This window comes from Ammospiza nelsoni, chromosome 2 (genome assembly GCF_027579445.1).
Source record: "Ammospiza nelsoni isolate bAmmNel1 chromosome 2, bAmmNel1.pri, whole genome shotgun sequence".
Classification (NCBI taxonomy): Eukaryota; Metazoa; Chordata; class Aves; order Passeriformes; family Passerellidae; genus Ammospiza; species Ammospiza nelsoni.
In genome coordinates, this window is record NC_080634.1 from 17,679,731 (window position 1) to 17,701,971 (window position 22,241).

General features: G+C 41.0%; 1 long non-coding RNA gene and 1 other non-coding gene across 2 annotated transcripts in view; both read left to right on the forward strand.

Moving 5' to 3' along the window:
* The first annotated feature begins 13,229 nt into the window (after positions 1-13,229).
* Positions 13,230-13,303, forward strand: TRNAI-AAU (transfer RNA isoleucine (anticodon AAU)). Its single transcript has one exon. It is a non-coding gene; the product is annotated as a tRNA-Ile (tRNA).
* A 4,858-nt stretch (positions 13,304-18,161) lies between these two features.
* Positions 18,162-22,241, forward strand: part of LOC132070344 (uncharacterized) — a 29,125-nt gene continuing 25,045 nt past the window's right edge. Inside the window, exon 1 of the long non-coding RNA XR_009417952.1 lies at positions 18,162-18,218. This is a non-coding gene — a long non-coding RNA (uncharacterized LOC132070344). The remainder of the gene's footprint in view (positions 18,219-22,241) is intronic.

A 22,241-nucleotide genomic window follows, 5' to 3' on the forward strand; every position in this document is an offset into this window, starting at 1 on the left:
CTATGTGCTCATCCAGAAAAAAAAAAAAAAAAAAGAGCTGAGGAAAAACAATCATTTCAGTGTTAACAAAGTCAGGTATCCATCTCTGGTAAGGATGGGCTCCTTAAGCAGCTTGCTAGGTGCCACAGTTCTAATAAGGAATCAAACAATAAAGTGATAATATGAACAAATGGCTCTTGGTGGAGCCTGCAGGAGCTCCACCCGGCATTACTTCAGCTCACCAGTGGAGGGTTGGAAAAAATCACAGCTTTTAGTTAGAGAAAACTTTTTAGCCAGACCTCTCAAATCTTAAATATTGATATATTTTCTGCTGCATGCGGGGCTATCATGGTTTGAAGAAATTTTACAGGAGAAATCCCAATAAGAGTTCAATGTAAGGACTTAGGAAAAGGTAGGAGAAAACAGCAGAATTAGAATGAAGGAAGAAAGCTGGTGACAAGTTTTTACCAGGGACATGGCTAGTAGGTTGCAGAGAGGGACAGGATTATCAGCTACTTCAGATAAAATCTGGGTTTTTGTTTTGTAACCAGAGCCTTTTCAGTCTTGGTCCTGGTGCATTTGAGGGAGACCCACCAAGGATGTTCCTCAGTTCCTGATTCCCACTTTCCATATCACCCTGAACAAGAGGTGCTTGTTTGTAGCTACAGCGCAGGGAAAACAGCCAATGAGAAAAAGCAGAGCCTGTAATGAGCTACCAGGACAAATCTACCCAGGGAGAGGTGAGCATCTTCTGTGTTGGCATAGCAGTTTTAGCTGTTTTAAGTACCAAAAGCGGATAGGCAAATGTGCAGCTGATGTGTTATGAGCCACATCTAAGCAAATTAATCTTATTTCTGTGGGGAAAATAAATTTACCTGGATTTTTCTCTTGACAATAAAATATTTGAACTAGCTGCTCCTTTCTGCATTTGTGTATATTATGGCTGTTCAGAAATTTTGCTCTCAACCTGTCTCTCAGCTTATGGTCACTCATACCCAGCAGTGTATTTCTATCAATAAGGTTAAAACAGCAATGAAAATCTAAATGTTTAGATGCTTGCTTGTGAAATAGCACATTTTTCTTGGTATTAAGCAGCTTTCAGCTTTTTTCACAGCAAACAACTGTATCGCTTCTACATGTGATGACGCAAAAGGAATATTTTTCTGCTTAAATCTCTTATCAGCATGTGCACACGTGGACTGAATAAAGGCAGGAATTTGCATGTCAAGTTACTGCTGTGCAGCTGTTGCCCTTTTCATGATGCACACGATAATTTTAAAAACACGAGTTCTTCTGCAAGCACATCAAAGTTCTCTTCCAGAAAACGGTCACTCTTCTGCCTCTGCAATTAAATCAAGCCCACAGGCACCTCTACCTTGATTTATTTTTTATAAAAAATATCTTCATCTATTATGCTCATATAGATTGCTTCCTTCAAGATGCTTGCTTTTCCACTTTGAATCATACATTTGATTGAATTGTAACTAAAATAGAGTAGATTAAAATACCTGTGATCAATCAGTCACTTGATTCCCTGAGAGGAATCGCTTCACAATTTTCACGTCACTGATCTTGTGGTTTTATCCACATTTCCTGTTGTTAGTAGACTTCAATTTCAACTGCTTGATTTTTTTTTTCTTCTTTATTTTCTCTGGACCCTTTACTTCCTGTATATTACTGTGAATGTTGGAATATGTCTCTTTTTGTGCTCCATTTTTTAACTGGAATGTTGCTGAGATAACACCAGCTTTTAAAAGCTGCCAGTCCTACTTGTTAAAAATAATGTTCTTGTAAGAACCTTTAGGTGTCAGTAATTGAGTTATAATTTTTGAGAAGTTTTGTTTTCATAAACTTGAGGAAGTGGTTGTGTTGTTTGTTTTCTGATGGCTTTTAAAGCAAAATCTTTTCTAAAAGAAAAGGCAACCAGGGAAACAGTGAGATGTATTCCAGCAAACACAAGTTTAACTTCAAGTGGTTTTGGCCACATATTTCTAGGAACAAGGTGTTTCCAGTGTGGGTTAAGATGAAAATGACATAGTTGATCTTACTATTTCAAATTTTTTCTGATACTTATCTCAAATGCCGTTTTGAGCTTTGTAGCTGTTTCTACCCTTGTGATATTTGAGCAGCTTCCAGTATTTGTTCATTGTCATGTTCTTAGAGAGGCAGTGAATTACTTAAGTAAGATCATGCAGGAAACTGACGGTGCATCCACTGCAGCATAGCCTCATCCTCTTACTGCATTATTTTTCATTTTTAGGAAGTTTGACTCAATTTTTTTGTGTCATCAGAGGTGGTTAGTTCAGCCCTAAATTCTCTCCCTGTGGGAGAAGCTGTTGAGATGAGTCTACGGATGTGGGAACAAGTTTTGACCAAATATGAGCACTGAGAATACCAAAATCTGTATGACCACGTGGACTTTGGTGTGTTAGATTGGATAAAGGTGCCACTTCTGCCAGTGTCTCCCAGTTTTTCCTGTTGAAGTCAAAGTCTACAGGAGGCCTGCTCTAGAGGTGTTCTTTTGTGATTTAATAATATTTCTGTAAGGTTCTTTCAGTGAGACTGAAATGCATGTGCATGTTTCTAATTTTTGTAAGCACTAAAGGTGCTTACAAAACTAAACACCAGGTTTGACTGGTTTACATAAGGTCTTCAAGTGTTTGTTTCTCATTGTGGCTGGAATATGTTGATGGTGACTTTTTGGTGCCTTTTATTTGCATAAATTTAGCTGGAAGTCCTTACCACATGGAGTAAGGCTTAACACATGCTAGCTCTTCATTTGCTTGGGTCATCCAAGCCGCACACTAGGGTTTAAATATTGCTCTTCTTCTTTGTCTTTCCATTCCCAGCTGGGGAACAAAAATATTTTGAATAGAGTTCTATTAAAACTCGTAAGATTTGAGGTTTTCAGCCACTACCCAGGTTGCCTGGCATGAACATAAATGTGAATAGCAAATCACTGAGTTGCAGTGCATGAATTATTGTTAATAAGCATCTTGGTTTGGGGTTTTTTTTTCCTTGTAATAAACCTCAGCTTATGGATAAAATTTTTCTGAAATGTAGGCAATAGGGGGGCAAACACTTTCAGAATAAATTTTAGTGTTGTCCCTGCAGGGTCCTGCTAGTTACTGGGTAGTCTTAAAATTACCTCTCTTCCTCAAATCACTTAAATCTTTTAAAATAAAAAACACAGCTCAAATAACATGTCTGTAGCATAAAGAAATAGTCTAGTTACTGTTATTTGGAGGAAAGGGGAGTTAGTTTTATCTTATCCCTGTCTGATACTACATTTCATTAATTTCTGCTGGAAGAAAAAAGCAGCAGGTGTCCAGCTCACACCCATCTTTTTGCTTCAAAATAATTTGCTCTCTCTTTAATTTCAATTCAGTAATCTATTTTCTCTTCCTGCTCATTACCTTACTTTACTACCATCAGTGGAGTGAGCAGGACTCCCAGAGAAGGGCACACAGGATGTGGTGCATCAGTTTGCATGTTTACTAGTGAGGAAGGGCTCAGAGGAGGAGTCACTCCATCCTCCTGAGGAGTCAACAAGAATCAGGCAATTTTTGGCAACAAAAATGGTGTCTACCCATCACAAATGCCTGGCTGAGACTGAAACCCAGGCAGAAAGGACACAGCCTCCCTGGGTAGATGCCTACACCAAAACAGGCCTCCTGAAGGCTGAGAGAGCCAACTGAACCATCCTGACATCTCCTGGGAAAGCAATACAGCTAGCTGCACCCAGTCCATGGGACCCCTGCAATGGGGAGAGGACAGTTTCTTGCTCCAGGTAGGGACCAAAGGACAAAACAAGCAGAGATGAGTGCTTGCTGGATCTGGTGCTTACCAATGGAGATGAACTCATTAAAGGAGTAATGACTGGTGACAGCCTGGGCTGCAACAACCTTGCCCTAATTGAGTTTGTGATCTCTTGGAGCACAGTCAAGATCCTGCACATTCAAAGGGTGAAATTCCAACTATTTAGGGGATAGGTGAATGAGATCTCTTGGGTAGCTGAACCTAAGCTCAGAGTGGCTGACCAGGGCTGATTTCTCTTTAAGGCCACTTTTCTGAGAGTCAAAGGTTCTCTATCCCACTGAGTAGAAAATCAAGCAAAGCAGGCTGGAAACTGTGATGAGTAAGCAAGACTCTGACTCTCAGACTGAACAAGAAGGAGGAAATGAAGACCTAGCAGAAGCAGGCACAGATGACCTGGGGAGAGTACAGGAATGTAGTTTAAATTGTAGAGGTAGAGTCGGGAAAGCAAAGGCAAAACTGGAACAGGACTTGGCAAGGGATGTGGAGAATGAGTCCTGAGAAGGGAGTCTGTAAATGCATAGGTCAGAAAAAAAGGCCAAGGAGAGTGTATCCCCCCAGTAAGCAAGAAGAGTGAACTGGTGTGATTGATATGTAGAAGGCTGTGGTACTCAATAAGGTCTTTAGTCTTCACTGGAAGTCAGACTTTCCTCAAGTCTCTGATCCACAGACTGGGTGTGAGGGGAATAAAGTCTCTCCCAATATAAACCAAGAGCAGATTTGGGACCATTTGATGCAGTTGAATAGCCACAAGTCCGTGGAACCTAATGACATACAAACCTTCAGGGAAGGCTGTAGGCTGATGTTGTTGCCAAATCATCTAGCTCTGGGGCTCTCAGCACAGAGAGAATCTGTTGGAAAGGGTCCAGAGGAAGGCCACAAAGATGAACAGAGAGATGGACCACCTTTCTTATAAAGACAGGCTGAAAACTAACCTGGGTAAAGATCAGGGGAAAACTTGTTTTATTTATCAATTATTTATTTAAAAATCCATGTTAAGATATGCTGAGTCTTAATTTACCTGTGCAAGAATCTAAAGTTTTGGAGGGAGAGTAAGGAGGGCAGAAATAAAAACAGAATCAAAAAACTCCAACCTGGATTAAGCCCCTGGAGGCTCCTTCTTTGCTTGGAATGATTGGTATAATTAAGTTTTGTGTCATTCATTGCTTTATACTTGTGCTGACCTGCTTTGCTGGATCAGGGTATAGTTAAGAGATTTCAGCTTATATCCAGAGCTAAGTGCAGGCTCAGTGGTAAAGTTGAGGATTATTAAAAAAAGCAGACTACTTGCAGTTCTGTATCTTCAAAATGTTATTAAAACTTCAAAATTTGAAAAGGACTGATTTTTTTCATTTTTAAAATTTTTTTTAATGTGTTACAAACAAGATTTTTCAAAGTAGTTTGTCACCATATTCAGCAGCTGAGCCTGGGGCTGGAAGTAAATTTGCCAGTGTGCAGGGATCATTAATGCTGGCTGGAGAGCAGTGCAGCACTTGTTTCTTGGCAAGAAATCATGTAAATAATCAGCAGGGTCCCAGAAGGTCATCCTCCTTCAAGTGTTGCCTAAAAGGCTTTTGCTCTTTTTCTTTCCTCTGTTTGAATTGATCCTGTCCAACAGGGTCTGGCTTTGTCCATAAATCCTTGCTTAAGCTTTCAGTCTGCACTCTGACTGCGCTAAGTTGACTCATACTTCTCGGTGTACAAAACTCAAAACATATTCCTAGTTGGACAATGATGATATTTACTAGAGCTGTGCCCTGAAAAGCTCTGCTCCCTTGCTGCACTGCCCATTGTGTCTGTAACAGCTGCTTCAGGCTCCTGCCTCGCTCTGTGCTGTATTGCTCCACAATGGGAGCTGGCGTGGCTTGGCAGGACTGACACTGCTCAAATTTATGCTTCTGAATTAGTTGGTCATGGCTGGTAAATTCCACTCCGTTCTCCGTGCCAAGCAAAATGAAGAGCTAGCCCTGGAAAAAAAGGCACTGCTATGAGCTTTTTCTAGATAAACCTTTTGTTCTCTGCACTGAAGAATTTTTAAGAAACTCTTTCCTGTGTCCAGAAAGTGAAGTGTGCTCCTAAAATTATTCTTTTTGTCATGATCTTGGACCTTGATATCATGCTGTTAGGGAAAAGAACATCTAGGTAACTGGTTCCACTTTGTTTTCAATTTATCACATCAGTATAATTTGGTGTAGAAGTTGTGCTGTAAAAAAAAAGCCCTGAAGTCCTTTCTCCTTCCCTTTCTTTGCCCTGTTAAGAAATCTTGTCTTTGGACTTCGCCAGTGTCTTGCAGCCCTGATCCTGCCTTTACCAAGATCAGGACTAAGGTGCCTCCTGAAGAGTTTTCAAGTACATTGAAGAAATAAGCAATGCTTGGATCTCTATTCCTCTGACAATTTTACTGAAACAGAGACAACTGTTTTGAATTTGATCAAAAGTGAATTAATAGAAAATGTGATTATAGATATGGTTATCAGGCAAGCAAAAAATTTGTACAGTGAGAATCTTCTCAATATTTGATTTTAGATTAATGTGCTAAACTTCCCCTTTCAGTTGACTGAAGAACTTCAAAGTATGGGGAGGAGGTGTAACTGTCCATATTTTTATTTGGCTGGTTTTGGAAGAAAAGTGAAAATTCACTGAGATCACATGTACCTTTGGAATTGCTGGATCTTGAAAGTTTTGATGGATGACAAGTAAATATGAAATTCAGTAGATCACATCAGTCTACAGCTTGTGTTCCCAGGCTTGGGATGATGAAGCGAAGTGTATGCATTTAGGTTAGTGCAAAATACTTTTTGCACTTCAAGAAGCAATATTTCAAATAAAATCCTGTAACTTAAAGTATTGTATCCCCTCTGGACATGCTGGTTTTTAACTCTGAATCCAGCCAGAGACATATAGCAGCAATGTGTAAGCAAAATTGCTTTTGACTTCGGTCAGAGTAGGCTTTCACAGGACAAAAAAGTGTTTGACCTAATAACACTGATCCAAACCTCCTGTATTTGGGACACAACATGGCAACTTTCATATCCACTCAGACAGGCACTCTTATTCCAAGGTCACATCACAAAGGTGTATACAGCATAAACTATCTGTTGTTCAATTTATCTATGTCAGGAGGACAGAAAGGGGAGCTGACCCTGCCAGATCTTGATCCAGTTGTGCTTTCATAACCAGGTACTGCTGTTGGGGTAATGACACCCCCGTGCTCCTGGGATAATAGGTGTCACTGTGATTCTTCTCTAACTGGCCTCAAATGCTTTTTTCAAGATGTGTAATGGTTTGATAGCCCATCATGATGTGTACTGTAGAGTGAGTGCTTTGCCTTGCATGAATCCCTGATTTTTCTGAATACTTCAGCTGCTTCTTCCTCTGCTTTAAGGAAAGCAAATGTTAATGTATATGGTGGTTGCAAAAACTTAGTGCTGTTACATGTAAAGATGAAAAGAGCCATGTGAGCGTTGAGCAGTCGCAATGCTGTGGACTGTGTCAGAAGCTGAGAAAACCAACACTAGGTTTAAAAAAGGATCCTAGGTTTAAAAAAACTAACCAACAAAAAAACTTGTAGATAAATGGTATGTACTGCTACATCCTTCATGGCATTAAGAAGATCAACACAATAAAGTAAGAACTATTATGTGATTTTTCTTTAAACACTTTCAACTTACACTGTACACTACTTCCAATATTCATAAACTTGGTTCCATAAGCACTAACTGTAATTGTTGGCTATACATGGAACTCATTTCAAAATTAGCAAGAAACCCACCAAAATAATTAAATGTCACCTCTGACATGAACCATGCACGACATTTTAGTAACATAGAGACACTTTGTTTCCTAGCATTTCTTATGGAGAAATAGCAGTCTTCAGGGAGCAGGGGCATAGGAAACCAGGAGTACTTCTGGTATTGGGACCGTTCTTTAAGTTCACTGGGTTTTTTGTGCGCATCCTTTTTATCTATATGAATGAAAGCTGCAGTTCTTGTTCAGGTCCAGAATGGTGTACTTCTGTTACGTTAACAAATGGCAGCCTGATGGAGTAATAAATAATTTATGAACTTGGGATATTGATTTTTCTTCAGTGCTTATAGGAAATTATACGCTTGTGGCTTCAAGTAATAATTGGTCCAATTTAATCGCATAAAAATTATAGTCCTTTTTAATTCTTTTCAAATGGAAATTTAATGACCGCTGGGTGTGTTACAGAACAGAAGAGAGGATGTCTGCTTGGACTGAAGGAATAGGAGGGCCAGAAACAGCAGGTTTTACAGGTCTAATAAAAAAATTATTGCTATGGCAGTGGTTTTGAATGAAGGCTAATGGACACTTGTCTAATCACAAATTGGACTTTTCACAAGGAAATACTGTGAATTATAATAAAGACACTTAGAATTGCAATGCAGACTAAAGGTACAGAGGCCTGGCATATTAGGGGAAAAAAATTTCATTTGTAAAGCCTCATTGAATACGAGGCAGATTTTACTTTAATGCAAAATACATTTTCTGGTGTACTGCTCTTCTATGTAAGCTCTGTAGCTGGGAGCAGGAGTAAAAACCAAAGAGGGAGAAGGAAGTAATTTCAGCAACTTCACAAAAAGTAAGTCTGAATTTATCTTTTTTGAGGTGAGGGGGGAGGGACGTCCTGCTACTTGGTCAGGATGTTCCTGACTGTTTCCAATTAAAATATAAGTAGCTTGTAAAACATACCTCCCTGTATATTCAAGTTTGAAAGAACTGCATTGACCAGCTTTCCTCAGCATATAACAAGAAGTTGTGTGACAGTTCTGCAGTCCTTGCTTAAAAGTCAAGCATACTTACCTGAAAGCAGGTTTTAGTGAAATCACATGGTGCACTGTCTTTTTACCATTCTAAGGTGTTGGGTTTTTTTTTTAATGAAAGCCACCAGCAAATTGACCTTTTATAAAACAGATATAATAGAAGGAAATTTCTAACTGCTCTGGAGCAATAATTAACTTCCAGCTTCACACCGTAAATGCAAAAGAATAAGTATGGTTTCATGAGGCTCAAACTTATAATTTTTTTCTGAGTAAAAAAGGAAAAATCAAACTCTCATTTCTGTCTGTGGGAGAGTATCACTTGAGCTGGATGTAAATCTTATGTAGTCTAATCCATTCTGCCCATCAATAGCAGGAACAAAGCAAACAGGCACTAGTGAAAAATGGAGAAGCTGCCAATAATTTCAGCACTAATAATGAGATGGTGTTAATAATAACTCATCCTGGTGACCCCAGTAATGCTTACTGTAGGCTTAATATGGCATGTCAAATGGTAAACTGATGCCTGGTGTTAGCTGGGGGCTGAGAGTTGCAGAGCATCTCAAAACATTTTCCAGGGGAATAAACCAGATTCAGGTTTATTCCTGAACCATGACAGAGGTAAACAAGCCAAACATCTTTACAGTCATGTCTTCTGCCAGCAGCCTGGGCACTGGAACTACTATTGGGGTTTCAATCCAGTGTGCTGCCTGTGGGAGGGGACAGCTGTATGTGCATAGCCGTACACTATTTTAGGGGTGTAGTCTGCTAAAGGGGTGTACCAGATGTGGGTGTTTCCTATAAGCCATGTCTTCTGAGAAATGTGGGACTTGTGGTGTCCTTTGGATAGCTTATTCCTACGTCAGAGAACAAGGGAATCTCTCTACCATGAGGGTGGTAAGGCACACTGGAACAGGCTATACAGGGAAGCTGTGGATGCTCATCCCTGGAAGTGTTCATGCCAAGTCAGATGGTGCTCTGGTATAATGGAAGGTGTCCCTGCCTGTGGCAGAGGGAGTTGGAGCTAGATGATATTTAAGTTCCCTTCAAACCCAAACTATTCTATGCTTTGTGGTACATATGGCCTTAAATAAGCACAGTGATGGTGTGCAGGCATTGCAGGAACAATGCTCATAGTTCACTTTAGGTGGCTGAAGTGTAGGTTTTTATTCTTCCTGGAACGCTGGAGTTTTCTTCACTTATTCCTGGCCAACACAGAGAAGCTCAAACTAAGACTGGGTTTTGTGTTCAAAGCATGACATTGTTGCTATTGCTGTAGCAGGAATGTACTGTGATGGTTTTACTGGATATAATGCCCTATTTCCAAATGTGATTTTTGAATCTGCAGGTTTCTAGTTAGGAACACTGGTAACAGCTGGATAAGAACAGTCCTCTTGACTGTTTTATTAAAAACTCACAGTAGCTACTAAAAAAATCTATAACTATAGTATTCTATAAATATAGCATTCAAAACTTCAACAAACACTTTATGACCACCAAATGTTTACTTTAGGATTGGGGTAATAATAATGTTATTAAATATAACTTTATGGGTGTTTATTGTGTTTTGATGCACAGACATATGCAAATAACTTAAATTAGCATATTTATGGGTGAAATTTCAATTGCAAGTTTATTAATAAATCCTTGCATAGTGTTCAGACTGAAAACATTAGCTATACCCCTTTATTTGGGCAGCTAATGATTTTTCTTGCTAGTGGTCAATTCTGAATTGGTGACAGATTAGAACAAACAGGATGTGGCTGCAAAGGCCTAAAGCTACACTTTGTTGATAAATTGCTGGTCCAGATCCATTTTGGGTTGGGAAGAGAGCAGTGACCAAAGAGCACATTGAAAGATGCCTTACTGGTCTGTGTGAAGTAAGATCCTAATGTGCCCTGCAGCACAGGCACGTGGGGAGGGACAGAGGCAGAGAGAAGCTCATGAGCATGCTGTGTTTTACTTTCTCTCTAAATATCTTCTGGAAAATGGCCTTGCTCTCTTACAGAGGCAGGGTTCATGGTGGCAGGGCCTGTGGCAGCATGTGATGTGTAATACAGGCTGCAGCACAGTGGGGGTGTGAAGCTTCTATTATTTGGCAACGAGTTGCCTGTGAGAAGGGAACGAAGTAATTTTCTTAGGCACAGAGGCACAAGCATCTTTGTAATCTTGAACTGCACTGAGTCTGAGGAAAGCATCCTTTTCCTCTGCAGGCAACAGGCTGGGGCCCAGCTGTTGGGATTCCAGCACAAAGTACGGGAGGTGCAGGCTGTACTGTACTGGGGGACAGCTGGGAGCACAGAGCTGGGCCTGCTCTCACTGCGGCGCCAGGGATGGAAAGGAGCAGGAGAGCTCAGTGGTGCTGGGGACTTGTGGCAGAGAGGAAACTGGCAACTGCAGAGAGCTGAGACAGAGCTCAAGCACCTGGGCCACCTTCGTTCTTCAGTGTCCTGCTGTCTGTGTGTGCCTTGTTAAATATAGATTTAATTTTTGAAAATGCTCTCTATGATGGTGAAGGTTATGAGGGGAACATTATCACAGATCTTTTAAATGTGCTGTAAAAATCTGAAGTTGTTGAGGTGTCCAGCTGAGGCCCTGCATTAGCAAAACCCTTACAGCTCAGTTTCTGTTTGATAAAGCGCTTGTAAGCACAACTGTCTAACACCAACAGTGCTGGGAAATACTTGAAAACCCTTTGTTTGTACAACCTCTAAATTCCATTACAGTACAGATACTCAGTATATAGCCTGATAACTGTTTCTCATTCTAAGCTGGTTTGTTTCTTTGCTCGAGAGTATGGATCCCACACCCTGGAGAGAAAGCAGAGTTTACTGTTCAATTAGAAAATTTTATTTTCCTGGAGGCAGCATTGATCTCTTGGACTGTTATGTTATCTGTCACTGTCTAATCACAGAAAATCTGTTGCTTGTACAGCAGGCCCTGACAGAATCTCTCCTAAAAAGGTAGGATGTTATTTCTGTGTGTAGATAGGGTTTGGAACAACAGGGGTTTGCATTTGGCATCTTGCTGATTAAACTTTGTCGAAAAAGACAAGTCTGCTTAGCCTAGCTAGGAGGTAGAGGAGAGAAACAGCCAAAGGCCACTGAGTTTTTTCATTGCATAATTGGACCTGATTTGATCCAAAAACAATGGTGGACAGCTATGAATTAGGCAATAGGTTACTGCCTTGAGCTACTTCTCCTGACATTCTGGTCAGAAAGTCGAGAAAAACAATTAATCATCACCTCTTGATGTCTGTGGAGCAACTAACCAAAAAAATAATTATCTAATAGTTTCTTACCTAAAACCAAAGTGAGAATCCATTTGAGAATCCATTTGACAGATGCACAGAAAAAGGTCTGCTGTTCCTGCCAATTGTTGTTCTATCAGTCTGGAGAGTACCCAGACTTCCTGCACAGACCTATGCTGTGACTTGTTTGGGAGAATGTCCAACACAAGTTGGACTTCAACGATCTTTGTGGATCCCCTCCAGTTCAGGAAATTCTGTGATTGTGTTTTCTTTTTGCCCTTTCACTTGTCATCTTTGTCCTAAAGTTCCAGATGTGACCTTGCTTTTAAATATTTGAGTGAGTTTAGCGTCACACAGGATGACATTTCCCAGAAAATATAGCTGGTTATCAAGATCCCAGAGCATGTGTGCTTCCTGGCAGTTGGCTGGTTGCTATTTCATGGACATCAAACAGAAGAGGAGAAGGAGAAATGACAGTTTGGAGCTGGCAATTGATTTGATCAGTTTGCTCCTAGGGATGAAGGACTTTATGAAGAAGCTGGGCAAAATGAGGTTTGGGGAATTTGATGGGTGTTTGAGGAAAGTGCTGCCAAGCAGATGGGCTAACCGCAATAAAGGGGAACTGATGGTGTAAATCAGGCAAAAAAGTGGGAGTGGGAGCACTGATCACAAGGATGTGTGTGGACTACAAAATACAGTGCACTCTCATCCCAATGATCCTGAGCGAGTCTCATCCCAGCTGAGATATAGATACCCCATGTTTTCTTCCTCTATAATGAGTTCTGCCAAGAAGACCAAGTATATGAAAAGCTTGATCATTTTTTTTTTAATAACAACAGTCTAAGCCAGGAAAATGAACATGGTAAAACCAAAACCTTTGGCTGTGTAATACAAAATAGGGCTTAGAAAGAGATTGTGAGTAACTCTTCCCTGTGTTACTTCACGGGAGGTTAAGCTCTTTCAGGCCCTGTCCCATGCCCGGTGAATTTCAGAGTGCGCTGCTCTTATGCTCAGTCCTGCCGCAGGCTGTGCCGAGTTTCGCTCCGCCATGGCACAACCCTTCTGGGAAGGGCCCCGGGAGGCCTCGCCCAAAGCCCCCAAGTGCTCGGGACGGCGCTGGAGGCGGCCGGGGCTCGGCCCAGGAGCCCGGAAAGCCAAAGACGGAGCCTGCACGGCCTCACTGCGCTGTCACCTCCCTGTCCCCGCCGGGGAAAGCGCGTGTGCGTGTCCTGCCCCGGGAACAGCGCAGGGTGTCTGTGTGAGGAGCACAGCGGGCTCGGGGAGCGCTCCCAGCCCCGGGCAGGCGGTGCTGTCCCCGCGGGAGCCGGAGCGCTGACGGCGGCAGCGACACCGCGCCCTCCCACATGGACTGGGCAGGCTTCCTGCGCACACATGAACGTGCGGGCCGGTTAGCTCAGTTGGTTAGAGCGTGGTGCTAATAACGCCAAGGTCGCGGGTTCGATCCCCGTACGGGCCAGTTCTTTTGCCCGTCCCGCTGCCGATTGCGGCCGTCCCTCGGCTCCAGCCGGGCCCCCGCGGGAATGCGGCGCCCACTGATGGGGGAAAGCAGGGAGGGGACGCGAAACAACCGAACAAGTGCTCAAAAAAGAAATAATGGGTGAAGGAAATACGCGGAGGGAGCTTTTAAATCTTTTCCGTAGCTCCTCACCAAAGTATTCAATGTTTTGCCCCGCAGCGCTTTTTTAAAGTGCTTCTGTTAAATAGCGTTAGGCCCGAAGAAAGCGTGCAGGAATTCAGGAGGTTTCCCCTTCCAGTGAATCATCCCAGGTCTTTAGCTCATTGTATTAGTGACTCTTCCATAGCTCTGTGTCAGGGGCTGGAAGACACTGAAGAGAGTGGGGTTTTATTGTTTTTCTTCCTTTGAAGCAGGAAGACAAGCAGATCTCCCTTGGCAGTCTGATTTTTCATAGAATGTTCTGAACTCCACATAGAAAGTAGCCAAACTTGAGAGGCACACTGTAACGTGAGTCTTAGTTTTTATGGGTGTGCTATTTATTCAAGACAAATTTCCAGGCCAAGCAGAGGTTTAGTAATGGAGCACTACATCTGCAGGTGTGGCCAAGATGGACCTCTGCCAGCTCAACCTGCCTCTGTAAGTTTTCTCTCTAAGAAACTTCTCTTACAAGCTCAGGACAGTTAATATTTTTGTCCTATCTGCCTCTGAACTGAAATGAGACTTCTCCAGAGGAGGGAAAATTTCTGGTGTAAATGTTTTCACTGTGGTTTCATTGTGGAAACATCTGATTTTGTTATTAGAGCTGCATACATGCAGGTCACAGCTTCTTTGGGAAAATGCTTTGAGGTAGCAGCATTCTGTTTACTTCTTTTACAAATCTGCTAGTACATCCCTTTACTATTCAGGCTCGTTGCTTATATCTCCTTCCAAGTGCAGGGGCTGATTCACAATAAGAGATAATAATAATAAAGTGGATAATACTTAATGCCAGAGTTCTGATACTGCTCATTCCCCAGAATGTCACAAAGGTTCTGCAAGGGCACATTAGAAGTGTCACTCCAAAGTCACAGTGTAACTTGTAAATCATAAAGATGAATATTCATGTTATCTAGCATCCAAACTGCTGTCATGGCTCCATCAGATGTCACAGAAGAGTAATATGGTTCTGGTTTGATGACCTTCTGTCTTGCCACTCCACTCAATGATCTTCCTCAATTCCTTTGGGTCTAGTTATAGTGGCCAAGACTTGACTGTGTATAATGACATTCATTTTAAATGAACTGAAAGGAGAAAAAACCTTGGTGTTCTGCTTCAGAAAAAAAATCTGGGAATACTATTGCTTTGTTTTATATTTCCCACATTGAGAATCAGATTTTTATTATAGCTATGTTGCTGTATTGCAAAGTCCTTGCTATAAACCAAGGTAATGCAATGACTCCTTGGCCACTTTTTCAGTTTGGTTTGAATTGCTTATATTCTGTGTGGTTCTTTGCCAGCCAGGACTGTATGGGCATATTTTCCCTAAATTTACTTTCAGCAGATGGTTGTCAGATTGTGAGGGTCAGCCATTGTCCCTAGGGGAGTCATTCCAGAGCCTGTTGTTCAACCTCAAAGCTAGTTGGAGAATAAAAAGAGGTTAAACAAACAAACCCATATAGCGGAATAATGCTCTCGTGAGGATGGGCCAGGCATTTCCGTTCTGATGCTCTGCAGTGGCAGATGCTGGGGCATATTCTGGGGTTACTGTTCAATGTTTTGTTTAACCTGTAATTGGACTGCACATCAAGGCCAAAATGTGTCCCAGCTGCTGTGTGCCTAAAGTGTGGGGTGAAGCACAGCTCCCCTGTCCACAGCAGGCATTGATGAGGAGGATGAACCTCATGTTGGGTATGACAATGCTAAATGCTGAGAGCTGAGGAGGAGCCTTCTGATCAGTCCAGTCAAACCTCTTCAGTCACTGTTTCTGATTATAAGCTATTGTGGCCTAGAGTTACACAGACCAACTCAGCTAATTAGTTTCATGTTCTTCACTGGGATGTCTACATTTGTATTTGCATGAAATGCTATTAAATGCTCTTAACTCCAAACATTTGAAGGTAGCTGGAAAGTAGGTTCACACAGCATTCAATTCAGTAGATGAGTATTCATTCACTCAGTGATGTTCTGAAACATTTTCTTTTCCAACCACATCACAGGTTAGTTTTATAATTTCTTATATTTTGTTTATTGTTAGAATACCTAAGTCTTTTGCCATTTGGGATGCTTTATTCATTCATCTTTCTTTTGAGGGTCTTAATTATAGCAAGAATCTGAGTGGCAAAGATTGATCGGATGTATCAATACAGCAATGCACAGATGCAATCCAGAAACATCATTTCTGAAATCAAAGGCAGGATGTGGTGGAAGGAGCTGCTCTTTAGACTGATTTGTGTGCAACGAAGTTGTAAGTATTAATGCTATTATAGGTGAAGCTTAACATTTGCTTAAAACTGGGGAATGTGGTGTTTACTTTCCACATGCCAGGAAAAAAAAGGCAGCTCTATCAAAAAGCCTGCTCCTGTCCCGAGCCCAAACAAAGATTCTCATTTAGCGTTGTTGTGAGCAGAGATGCAGGTGGGAGGGGGATGAGGAAGTGCCATAGAAACAGGCATGGGAAGGAGCCAGCAGCCAAGAATGTGGCTCAATGGGCATGGGCAGCCCAGTGCTGTGAGCCCAGGATCTGGCTAAAAGCAGCCAGGAGCTGTAAGGAAAAGCCCAACAACCAGCCCCCTGTTTGGGTCCCTGAGTCTCTCAGAAACAAGGGTTATTCAATAAAGGGGACAGCAGGACAGGGACACAGGCTTCCAGTTTCTTTGCTACTCAATAAATAAGGACCCTGAGTTTTCTCTTGCAGTTCACATCAGAGCAGAGTAACTTTTAATATTTACTGCTGGAGCTGGAGAAATATCTTCAAATTGCTATTTCTTAAAAAGTAATTGCTAGAATGAAATGTAAGCAAATCTGAGTAATGTTAAAACCTCAGCAAGTGTGATGGACTGGACTTGAATAAGAATCAAATCTTTGCTCTTGACATAGTCTGTAAAAGGATTAAGTAACTTTGTAAACAAACTATGCAGCAATTTCTGCCACAGTTTTTTATGCACCAGTTTCTGCCACAGTTTTGAACTAAGGTCTGCCTGTAGAGTTACTAAGTTTAAATAGCTAAACAGCCCTTTTTTCACTGTGTAAAAATTCACCATCAATGCCTATAGTGCAACAGGGCCATGTGGAAGGCACCAAATTCTCACTTTAACCTGTGCCATATACAAGGGAAAGATAACTGGAAATATCTGCCTTCAGGTGTGTGTTTGTATATAGTAGGAGTCCTAGTAAAATATATGTATTGTAAAAGTGGCCTTGCCCCGATCCTAGTTGTTCTAAATGGGCTGCAGCTGTGATGCCCTTAATTGGGCAGCAGCTGTGGCTAATGAGGATAACTGGGATAAAAGGGGGTGGGTTGGTTGGTGGGGGAGGGCCTTGGAGGAGCCCTGACGAAGAAGCAGGAACAGCACTGCTGTGAAGAGCTGCTTGTGAGAAAACCACCTAGGAGGTATGGGGCTCTAGAAACATGAATACAACATTTGTACTTGTTTTTTAAAAAGATAAATAAACTTACCTTAGCAGGAGTGGCTATAGCCATGTGCCAGTGCTGTGTGGTGAGGGGCAAGTGTTCAGTTTATGCAGTATCTAGTCACTGTTGCACAAGTGAAGTAAGCTAAAGATAACATAACCTTTAGCAATATTCTCTCAGAGTTTAAAGCATGATGAAGTCTGGGTAAGAATTTTCTTATTTTTGCAGATGAAGAGGAATGGAGTTTTTAAAAACAAATAACATGAATGTATTTTGCTATGTCATTTTTGTAATTAACAATGTGAGGAACAATGAAGAGCAATGGGGGATGTCTGCAGTTTGATATGCTTAGGCTTCTGTAGAAGAACTGCTTTGCTGCTTCCAGGGGAACAGAAAATGATGGGCCCCTAATATTTGGTAGGCTCACAATGCTGAACAGGCTGTAAAGTTGTTAAACTTTCTATCTGAGGCCAAGTGAATCACAGCTGGCTAATATCCATCACAACTTTTAGAAGTAAATAATCTGATTTTCTATTAAACAGTTAAAATTCTACATGGGATGCAGACTAAAGCACCTTCTCACTTGTCTTCTGAATGCTTTTAGGGGCAGAAATTCTGCCTTTGTCTGGGCTTAAACCTAAACCTGAGAGGGCAAGACAAAGTTGAAGATAAAATCCCAGTGTCCTGATATCAGCTGTCCCTGGTGGTAACCAGCAGCTCGTACCTCATACTCCTCCCTTGTGCACGTTCTTTTAAAGCAGTTTGAAAGCAGAGAGCAAGAGGGCAAAGCAGGACAGCGCGTCTCTGGTGTGTCACTGCACGTTTCACTGGGAGCTGCTCTGGCACTGAGCTGGGTGGCTGCAACTCACGCTGCTGTGGTGTGGGACAACTGTCAGGGTGGATTTGTTTCATAAATGAGCATCTGTGACATTGTGTGCTTGAAACAAGGCTTACCAAAAAGGCCTTTGTCTACAGTTTCTGTCACTTGGACTGTACTGCTGAGAACTTGTTTAGTCTGCGAAGAACAGCAGGGGATTGATTCCCTGAGGCTCCAAAATTTGGCATTAAAAAGGACGTTTGAGCTTTTCTCTTCAGCCGCAGGATATTCAAATATCTGGTCAGTCCAAAATAAAATAAGTCAGGTGTCCTTGTCATCTTAGTTGTGCTTGAAATCTGCTTTCTTTTTGCCTAGAGCTGGCTTGGAATTTCTCGTGTTGGCTTAGTGAAGACTTTACATGAAACCTGGATGGGAGAGCTGAAGAAAATATGGTTCCAGAAGCAATTTATTTGAGGCATAAAGGAAAGGTATGGGTAATTGTCACACAGACAGTGAAGTTTCTCTAGCTTCTTCATATGTGGTATTATGATAATCCACAAGAACAGCTTTTTGGTGGTGAACTCTTTGCTCTCAAATTATTAAAAATGTTTTTAAGAAAAAAAATCTTCCTGCTTTCTGCTTAAGAATGACTTTTCTGCTTTTACCCTTATATATGAAAATTGAAAAACTGAATAAAATGAAACAAATACAATTGTGTATTTTACAAAAAAAATTTCAGTAAAACCAAGGTGGTGGGTTCCAGCATCTAACTGAGAATTGATTTAAAGACAAAAGAATGTACAGGTTCTCAATTCTGCTTTTGACTTCATGCCTAGGCCTTCAGTTCTTTTTTCAGTCTTTACCCATCTGTACAGAAAGGGAAAATGGCTATCCTAAATAGGAAACACTCTTGAAAATCAATGGAGAAGTGCTTCAAAAATCCAGGGAAAGGAAAGGTGGTTACATTATTCTAGCTGCACAACAGCAACCTATTGGGCTCATCCACTCACCTTGTAGTGGCAGGTGGGCACCAGTAAGGAAAGTAACTTGTCTGGTGATGAGTTAAAAAAAATATTAGTCATTAGAATGTTCAAAGTATGAATTTATTTCTGCTAGACCAAAAGCATGCTGAGATTTCCTTAGGGTTATAGGACTTTTAAAAGTGGCAATTTCTGCCTAATATTAATTTTAATGAGGAAATTGAATTTTCTTGTTTCATGTGTATATCCTTTACTTCTTCTCCAGCTTTGTTCTCTGACAGATAGGTTTGCAGCAACTCTGCCAGAAATGTAAAGAGTAAGTTTTCTTTTAAGCAGCTGAGGCTCTAAGCAGCTGGTGTTGAGGCAGCAGATACAGAATATGTTTTTGTTATATTTTGGTGGATATACTGACCTGGGTCTTCTTTCAAGAGCACTTTGGAAAGTAATTTATTTTTAGGGAATGAATCTGAGGTACAGTAACTCTGGCATTTTTTGTGTAACAGAGACAAGAAAGAGATTCTACTGCCTGTATTTACCTTCTCATCCTATTTTGTCTCCTTTTAGATAGCTGTTCTGGGAACAAGCAGCTGAAGGCAGGCTGACTGGTTCAAAGTTTAATTTTTTTAATGAGGAAAAAGTGACTCTGCAGAGATGAATAGTGTACTCCAACAATTGTTCTCTTCAGATTTTGGTTCATGTTCCTAGCTCACATGGTTTGTATTTTTTCCCTACAGCCACCCTGCTAACGTCACCTGATCCTAAAAAGCAAAGTTGTACTCTTGTGTAAATCACAGATGCAAATTATTCTCCAGTTATTTCTTGTCATAGCATGTAAATGCTAGATCTTGGACAGAATCCACTTAACTCTGACAAATGTTATGGGTCTGCAAGGGAAAAATGGCACCTGAGTTTTGTCAGATGTCTGGTGAGGCTTATACAAAATCTAAGGTTGGGCTTTGTAGAATGAGACTTTACTTCTCTTCTGGACCAGTTCTGTATTTTGGCTGTAATTGACCTTTTGTTTCTTCCTGCACAATCAAAGGCAAAACTGATTGTAGATTTGGGTCATTGATTGCCAGATGGTAAAAAATTTGAGGGAAATATCATTATTATAGTGATCAGTAAGGAAGGGAAGGTCAATAGGGGGTGGTGGGAGCCCAGAATAGAATCAATGATTTTTGCAGCTCTTTCACTCACTGCAGAAAAAACTCTGGCTGTACCTTTGCTCATCTAAGTGGGAGCAGGATGGAAAATAGCTCTCCCTGTTACTGATTTGGGGTGGAGGCAGTGGTGTCTTAAATGGACAGAGAGAACAGCCAGAAGCCTCATGGCCTTTTTCATTCTCCTTTCCAGTGTTGCAAAATGGTCTCCTACACTTGAGTTGTACCAGAAGAGTCATAAAAGATCAGAGATGTCTAAACACAGGAAAGCTCAGAAGAGGGAACGTGTAAGATTCTGTTAAGACACAACTCCTCAGATTCCCCAAAAAATTATCCTGTCTTTAAGTTCCTGCAGGTGATATTCCAGCCTCTTTTACCTGCCTAGTAGAGTTTGCTTCTCAGTTTTCTGGAGAGAAAGTGCTGTCCAAAGCTTCATGCTCTACTTTCTCTTTGAAGCCAAAATGTCTTCAAGGAGGACCTTGACTCATGAACAAATAAGAATACATATACATCAGTCAGTGGAAATGCACATCATCTTTGCAATAGAGAATTGTTCTGATTTTGCTGTGTTAATTCTGGATGTTTGGGGTTTTTCCTGTCATGAGTTGGAGCAAATTGTTTGTTTTAAAAACAGTTAGACATAAACCCCAGATTTGGGTCAGGCCAATCTGTTTTGACTTGAACTCTCTTAAAAAATAAATAAAATTTTTGGCTCAAAATCACCCTGTGCAAATTTCTAAACTGTTGAGATACATGTGTGGTTAAACCATGACAATTTCCTGAATGTGAGATGGAAATTTTATTTACACTAGGAACATTTCAATGAGGGAGCATTTCCAAAATTTTATTTTTTTAATTGAGACATTTCTGGTTGGTTATATTCTCGGCATAATGTAATTTTTGAATGAAAGGATATCTCTGTCCTTTTTATATTTATGGTATTTACAAAATTGTGAGATGTCTAAATGCTGTGATGCTTCTGGGCCACATCTAGGTGTTGATAGAAACCGCTCTACTGTGCAGGAAGAAGTATTTTTCATCACCTCTAAAATGACTTTGTCTCAGAAGTATTGACTTACAGTCTAATCACTTTAGAATAGTCTTCAACTGCACTTGAATTATCTGCACATTTTGCAATTGCTTATTCTCTTCCTATTTTCTCACAGAGATTTGATCATAATTATTTCTCTTGTTTTTAGGATTTTGAAACACTTGGTCTTCTGTAGCTTGCAGTAATGTTCTCTTTCAGTCTGAAACACAGGAATCTTGAACCCCCAAATGGTATTTGTCCTGTCTGTTTCCAGGTGCTTTAGAATGTGTATAGTTCCTCTTCCACAGGTACCCTTCCTGACAGCTCTGGGTGTGCACATTCGACAGCTGAAATTGTGTTATGATCAGCACTGATCTCTCCAGCCTATTAGGCAAGTCTGCTAGATTCTAGTTTTAATTTATAAATCCTTTCCTGACACTGAGATCTAGGTCGGTGATGTCAAACTTCATTTGGTGACTTAAGCAGGCACCAGTGGCCATGAGCTGCAGCACTGCTGAGAATTGAACTGAGCACCCCACACTAAAGTGTTCAGTGTGTCTGTCATGCTGTGAGACAATTGCTGCTGTTTTCTTTTGTAATTACTGTATCTAATTAGATATGATGTCAAAGCTCTCTTGATCTCAAGCTATTCAATTTTAATCACAAGGAGACTCAGTAGTGGTACATCTCTTCTGGGCCCCTAGTGTAAGTGCAAATAACTTTCTGGCAGCTCAAAGGACAAAATCCCAGGTTTCCCAACAAGTGAGGAGTTTACAGTGGTGGTGCTGTACAGGAACTCCTTGCTTTACAGTACCTTTACCATCACTTTTATTAAAAGTACGTATGAATTTGAGATGCCTCTAATTACAATTAGAGGTTGGAATATGTGAGGGAGTGAGCAGAAGTGGTTTATGTTCCTCTTGTTTCTTCCCTTAATACTTGGGATATCTATGGAATATCTGTGGTACAATGTACCAATTTTTCTACTGTTTCCTAAACACATGAATGAATATTCAGTCCAGAATTGTCTGCTAAATATCTGGTGCTTCTTCTAAAACATATCCTTTGGTGGTTTTTATGCTTCTGAACCTAAATCAGCCTGGGCTCCTAGGATTTCATATCTCCTTATGAATTCTCACTTGAGCACTTTGCACTCCTATTGCCTGGTCCTACCAATGCACACCTTAAACCAAGGCTTTCTTCCTGTGTACACCTGTAATCCTTTGCTGTAAAATATACTTTGGGTTGTAAAGGTGAACTCTTATTTGAATGGCAAAATGTTAGCTTTGAATTCTTTGTGTCAAGCATTTAAAGTCTGACATTGACTCTGTCCAGCTATGC